The sequence below is a fragment of the Panicum hallii genome, chromosome 8 (assembly GCF_002211085.1).
Source record: "Panicum hallii strain FIL2 chromosome 8, PHallii_v3.1, whole genome shotgun sequence".
Taxonomy (NCBI): Eukaryota; Viridiplantae; Streptophyta; class Magnoliopsida; order Poales; family Poaceae; genus Panicum; species Panicum hallii.
The window spans coordinates 28,129,854-28,137,464 of record NC_038049.1 but is presented as its reverse complement, the minus strand read 5'-3'; positions in this window follow the sequence as shown (position 1 = coordinate 28,137,464).

Sequence of the window (7,611 nt, the reverse complement as noted above, 5' to 3'; positions counted from 1 at the left end):
TGTCTTAGAGAAGTATTGGGTAAACCAATGATAAAATCCATACTGATATCCTGCCATTTCCAAGAAGGAATGGGTAGAGGTTGCAGGATACCAGCAGTTTTCAAATGACTGGCTTTGACTCTTTGGCAGATATCACATTCTGAGACATACTTGGCAATTTCTCGTTTTATACGAGTCCACCAAAAATTTTGTTTCAAATCCTGGTACATTTTTGTACTGCCAGGGTGCATAGAGAATTTGGACAGGTGTCACACCCGATTTATAAAGAACATAAATCGAGCAATCATATATGCGCCAGGATCAAGTCACGCATATATACAACAGAATCATCAAGATATCACAACACGTATCTCAAAACAAAAGCGTATAAACTATAAATGAATATCTTTATTACAACTGAATCAAGAATCAGTTCAAGGAATGCGGAAGCGTAAAAGAAATACATGAAAGGTAGGGCGCCACAGGGACGTCAATTGGGAGACAACGCCTAGAAATCGTCGAGTCCGCTGATGTAGTTCTCCACGTCGCCGGGTACTGAACAGCAGTCGAAGACATCCCAAAGAGAACAGAAGAGTAGAGGAGGCAAGTGTGAGTACACAACTTGTACTCAACAAGTATAACACGAATTATGAGGCTCTAGGGTTAGCTGACTCAACTGCATTAGCTTTTAATCTTGGCAAATTTTATTAAGCTAATTACTACAAGTGGGTGAATTACCGTAAACCCGAATTGCATAAGAAATTAATCAATATTAATTAAGAACTACTGGGAACCATCCAAACCACCAAGATAACCCCACTAATCAGATGGAGGATCTGGGCCGCTCATGACTGTGAGCACAGCTGATATATCAGTTTTACACTCTCGAGAGGTTGCACAACTTTACCCACAAGTCGTGAGCCACGCTAGTTGTCCATCACACTTCCTTAGGTGAGATGACTAGCAAGCACACTACGAGACCGTTACAAAGGACACGTTGGTAAGGTGTAACCGCTAAGGATTCTGGATCAGCGACTATGGAGCAAGCCTCGAGGGGGTACAAGACACACAACACAGACCAAGCCTCGTAGCGCGAGGGCCATAGAAGCTTACCACCCCTCTTGCCCCGCAGGTAAGTTACTCCCAAACCAAAATGACCTAATTAGTAAGTCAAGACCGTCCCATTCCAGTCTTGTGGTTGCGCGGTTGTCCCAGGTTGTCGCTCTATGAACCGGTCCTTATGGAGAGTAGCCAACCAAGCACTAAGCACCGTGCTGGCCCCCTAAACCATGTTTCTATCAAAAACATCTTTTAAGGAGACGTGAGCCACTCAAGCACACAGCACAGAGGGCCACTCTCAGGATTAAGTTGCATATACCATTAATCAAATTTAATTAAAAAGGACCATAATATGTGAGAGCGCAGCACCTAGCACAACTAACCAAAATGCAACCCAAGGTATTTATATAAAGGATAAAAGTGGCTAGGAAATCCTTATAGGCATACAGTATTAAAAAGCAGTATGAAATTGTATTTTATAGTGATAGGATATTCATGTTATACTTGCCTTCCTCAAAGTTCTCCTGCTACTGCTCAAAAGCTTCAGAAGATGGTGGCTCCTGGTACTCGTCCAAAGGCTCAGTGTCTACTCACGATCGCAACGCCAAAACATGGTCCAGCACATACACATACATGCAAGCAAGTACAAAAGGTAAGAAACTGTGGCAGAACCAACCTGAATTACACCGGCTCAAGTACGCGAGTCCTCTCTTGAGGGCTACCTCGTGCTTCAAACGGTATAATCCCTTGGCCTGTCGGGTAACGTCCCGATAAACCACCGAAAGCAGGATCCAACAAGGTACGTCGCACGAAGGTGAGTCCAGAGATATAAACGCCATTACACTTTACATCACAGGCAGATATATTACATATGCATATAAAAGTAACATTAGTGTCCAACGAGGGACATTATTACAAAACGGTTTAAGTTTTAAGTCACAACAGCGGAGTTTGAAAACATGAACACTGTACACGTCGTTATTATGGATATCATGCTAGCCCTGGCATAATATCACTCGGTGGAATCTGTGTTGGCCGGGGACGGATCCCACTCCACGGACCAACCATCAGGCAGGGGGTAGGGCCATGGTGTAATGAAAGCTGGCTCATCAGGGAGATTACCTGAAGTTAATCAACAAAAGCAAGACTGAGTATACTAATACTCAGCAAGACTTACCCGCTCATGGTATACTTAGCCATATACCTAGACTTATGTAGGCTTTTCAGGTTTGGGTAGAGTTTTCAGCTAAAAAGCAACAAAGAGTAGATCCTTAGTTTTAACTTTTAGCTTTCAGATTCTAGTTGATTAACCATTCTAGGTAAGCACCTAAAACTACTCAAACATGGTAGAATCTTTAATCAAACATCATCTTTGATAATCACAAAATTGCTCTTGTTACTCTATGTGTCAAAGGGATTAAGCAGTCTCAATCTCCGCGAGAAACGGACGATTCCTGAATCGAATTTCAAACCTTGCAAGGGTAAACCTAACTCACACGCTTGGAACACCAAAGGGTCATTCCGAAGCAACCGTTTACCTTTCATTCCGACTCGTGGATCAGATCCACCACAAGCGACTGCAGGACCATACGCACTTCCAAAGTGCAGGACGTACGTCTGTAGCGCGACTACAAAACCCGTACTCCTGGTTGCCCAGCAACACGTATTCCTACATGTCGAACCAAGTAACCAAAAGAACCAAATACATGTGGTGGGGGGTATGTCCACTCCTCGGGCCGATTGGTTACTAGGCTTACCGCTTACCATATTTCACAGCATGTGGCTAGTACTTTCAAACGCTTAACCACCGCTTCCACACACTACGGCCTTATCCAGTTCAACAACACAGACGGGGTATCATCTCAAACATGACACTCCACATAATTCCCGTCCGTCGTCCTTATAGTGATTGCGGAATGTAAACATTACAATTCCTATATCGTGCGAGTGACAGGAAATCACCCAACTTCTACCGGTTCTATTAGCAGAGCATCTATTCGATATGACCTCAGGTGCAATACATTGGTTCCTAGGATTCATGCATCTAGGGTTTCAAGCAATTCCTAAGAACTTAATGCATAGAATACATAGATAGATATAGATTGCAGTGTAATAAAATAGTAGGTTATGTCCGGGGCTTGCCTTCTTGCGTAGGATTGAGAGGGGTAGGGTCAAAGTTATCCGAACTTTGGTTCGGAGCTTCAGTTAAACCTTCGACGGCGTTCTCGGGTTCTTCAGTTGATTCCTCTCCTTGTCCCAGAATGAGTTTGTAGTCACCGTCAGCGAGAGTAGTCGAGTCTACATGATGTGCAAAGCTATAAGTTATGGAATGCATATACTTTTATTTTAATTCCTGATAAAGTTGCAATCCAAATAAAAGAACATTACATTTCAACAAACAACCTAACTATCCTGTACTGGGCAGCCATTTATCGAGTATCAACCAAACTAACTAGTTACGTTAAGCAATAGGGTGGTTTACCCTAAACATCTATACTAACTTCATTAGATAGCATGTTTGGTTACCATAAGCAACAACTAAACACACTTAGCAACTTCATTTATTTTATTAACTAAACATTGTAATTAACCTTAGGTTATTATTTAATTATGGATTACTTTTGATTAATTAAGCAAACCTTAAGTTAGGAAAAATAAATTAATACTATGAAAATTATCCTAAGTGGGTTTAATTGAAATAACATTACCCTAATTTTTTTTAAAATATTTTGTGAAATAGATAAATCAGAACAAATCACTTAATTAAACAATATGTTTACGTTGAAAGAATTTTTACAGAGCAAGATATTTCAAAACAGGAGCTACAAAAATTACTGAGCATAGATTTGTATTAGATGTATTTACTGAAGTTTTATTGGAATTTTATTCTAAAAGGAACTAAGCCACGAAATTAAACAAGATCAAAATTGAAATTTCAAGATGCAATTATAACTGGAGTTTTACACCAAAACTAGGGTTCAAAATATAAGGACATCATAAACTACTCAAGATTAATATTCCAGAAAAGTTTTATAATTTTTCATGCATAATAATTATTATTTATGAATTACATTTGAATTTAAGCTTGAAACTTATAACTCAAGTTATATTAAGTTTCTGATTCTCAAATTTTTATGATGGATAATACTTATAAAGATCAAGTTATGGTAGAAATTTCATCCATAAATATGCACAGATGCTTTTGAAATTAACTTGTGAAGGTTTATTAACATATAACAAAAGTAGCAAAACCTCCTAGCTAGAGGGCTGATCCAAGCCTCAAAAATTTACACAAGGCTACTCAAGCTATATGCAACACATGCTCCAAAAATCAACAGCAGCAAGGCTATGGATCACACGATTTAATTAAAGCATCCCTTTACTTGTATTTAAAATACAGCACAAACTATACATTTTCATAGCATGATTATGAAACAAAAGTTGTAGAATTCATCACAAGGATCCTAACCCAACAAGTTTGGTATTTTTCTGATTTTTCTACACATTCCTATGATTTTCCAAAGGTCAGGTTTTAAATCCATGAAAAAGGACTGAAACTTTGCAGATAAGACCCTAGAAGAATTCAAAGGCTTGCAATGTGGCCCCTGGTCGGAGTCAGAGCAGGGGAAGGAAATTTGACCGTCGATTCCGGCGAAGCTCGTCGCCAGCGGCGGGGAAGAAGAGGGGGAAAAGCATGAGGGAGTAGAGGACGACCTTCTGGAGGTTTTGGGTGGGGTCGGAGAGGTCCGTGTGGGCCTGCCCACGACGAGGCAGAGGCGGCGGCCGGGGAGAACGGCGCGGCGGCGCTCCGGTGTCCGAGCGTGGAAGGGGAATGGCCGGGAAGCTGCGCGAGGATGAGGTGCACCTGAATACGGGGTCAGCGCAGGCGGAGCAGCCGTGGAGGAGTGGGGCGACGGTGAGCTCGAGCTCGCTGGCGTTCGGGTGGCAATGGCGGCGGCGTTCTGAGGCGTCGGAGTGGAGAAGGAAGGAAAGAATACGAGCATTAGCTCTGCGGGGTAGTTGTAGTGCTCAAGCGTGCGCAAACAAGAGGACCGGCTCTTGATTTAGAGCTTGCCACGGTGATGGCTCGGTGGCGGCCGAGTGGCGGTGGTGCACGCATGGCGAGCACAGGAGAAGCCAGGGAGGGAGGGAAGCAGAGGTGGGGGAGGCAGAGGGCGACGCGTGGGCACGTGCAGGAGCTGGAGGTGGAGCTCGGGGTGCGGCATCGGCGGTGAGCGGCGGTGGCAGGAGCGAAGCAGAGTGGGAAGCAGAGCGCCAGAGGAAGAAGAAGCAGGGAGGTGTCAGGGGGACCTCTTTGCAAATTTAGAAAATTCCAAGGACTTCTCTATAAAGAAAAAAATTCCTGTTGATACAAAATCCTAATGAGAAAAATGTCTAAAGCAAAGTTGTAAAGAATTTCAAACCCTACAACAATGCTTTAGGGTTCAAGTTCAAAATCTCAATGGATATAGTTTTATTTTAAATTTTTGAACCCAACTCAATTTGTAAAGCTTTTGTTATAATTCAAACAAAATGCTTTAATGTTTAGGGCCTTTTTGCCAGATTGCATGCAGTGTAATCATGACTAACCTTTTTACACTTTAGCCCTTAAGTAAATCTGAATTTTACTTTTATATTTCAATCATTTCACATGTAAACCCTTATATCTTTGTGTTAATCACACAGAGGTCCTTAGTTTCAAACAAAAGTCTATTTTTCTTAGGTTTTTACTTAACTTTTGTACTTTTCTTCTCTATAGTCATTTAGGTTTGACACTTAATAATATATTCACCCAATGACACTCAAGGACTTATACAATTCATAATTTACACATATACCCCTAGCCCTCTTGTGCAACTCACCTACATCATATCATGCATACAACTCACTAATACCTAGTGTCTATATCTCTAATTACCTGAATGTTACAGAAACAGTACAACATTACATCAAAATAGTACACCCAACTATGAATAAACCGTTCTACGCGTTACAACGATCGCGTGGACATAAAGAACACCCAAAACAGAGCTAGAACGCGAAAACTACGCTTGAAACAAGATCCAGGGACCTATCTGCGAGAAAAACTGAGCCACAGGGGGTTCTGGACAAAAACTAGGGGTTTAGGTGCAAAAACCAGAAAGACCTGAGGGCTAACTCGCTAAAACAGCCGGGCTGGGCTTCGAATCTCAAATTTGGAAAGCTCAGGGGGGTCCGTGCAAGAAACAGGGCTAAACTGCAATTATTATTGAACTGAAGTGGACCGCGGGTTTATTTCGGTAAAGCGCAGGGTCTCTTTTGAAAAGTTACCGGCGCTGACCGATACGCTGCTCCTTTGACTCGCACGCGGGACTGATTTGGGCCACTGGATCTACATCGGACGGCTCAGACCCACGGCTCGGGTCACAGGCGCTCGGAGCGGTGGCGCTTGGTCACCGGCGACCGTTTCTGCGGCGGCGCGGCTTCGGGGCTCGCCAGAGCTCGATGTTCCCGTCGCTTCGGTGGCCAAATCTCCACGACATCAAGCCAGGGGGCCTCACCGTGGCCCAAGGGATCGACCTAGGGCTACGGCTAGGCCTGGAGAGGCTCGGGCTTCGTGATCCACGGCTAGGGGCGGCTCGGGCGGTGGACATCGCCGGCAAGCGGCGTTCTAGGAGCTACGGGCTGCCAGAAACTACGAGATCCGGTGCAAAAGGCCCAGGGAAAGGAGGGAAAGCTCACCAAGGGCTCGTGGTGGCTGGAGCTGCAGCGGAAGATGTCGTCGACGATGGCCGTGCGGCGGGAGCGGTCGGGTCCTCGCGGGCAAGCGGCTACAGACGAGCGTCGGGATCCTGGACCACTTAGATCACTTCAGAAAACTTCTGCGAAGGTGAAGAGGGGGTTAAGAGGGACCAACGAACACCGGTGGCGAAGAATCGGGACGGCGGAGCGGCTCACCGACGGCAGCTTCGTCACGAATTCCCGGCGATGCAGAGGCGTAGGATCCAATTGCTAGGCTCGGGGAGCTTCTTGATGGCTAGGTGAGGCGAGCACGGGGGTTGTCGGGGTCTGTGGCACGGCGGAGCAGCGACTCGACGGCGAGGCAGAGAGGGCGACGCGGCGGAGCAAAGGGGGTGGCGGCACTGGGGTATTTCCTGTGGGGCTGCGGCTAGGGTTAGGATCTAGGGTGCAGGGGCTCCCCTTTTGTAGAGCGGCGGGGTCAATCTCGGCGTGCGGGCCCGGGAAGAGAAACTCGCCGGGGATCTCGGGGAGACGTTGCGCGCCGGGGAAGAAAGGAGAAAGGGGAGGAAGACGGGCGCTGGCAGGTGGGGCCGGCGGGTCAGAGGGAGAGAGGGAGGGGAGGCGCGCGTGGGCTGGGGAACGGGGAGAGCTGGGCCGGCGTGGCCCATGCCGGGAGGGGAAAGGAGAGGGGGGCCGAGGGGGAAAGAGAGGGGAAGTTTGGGCTGGGTTGGGCTGCTGTTCTGTTTTCGTTTCTTCTTCTTTTCTTTTCCACACTCAAACTATTCAAACAATACTATTTGAATTCAAATAAATTTGAATTCAAACCCTATACACCCAACACAATTAAAACAA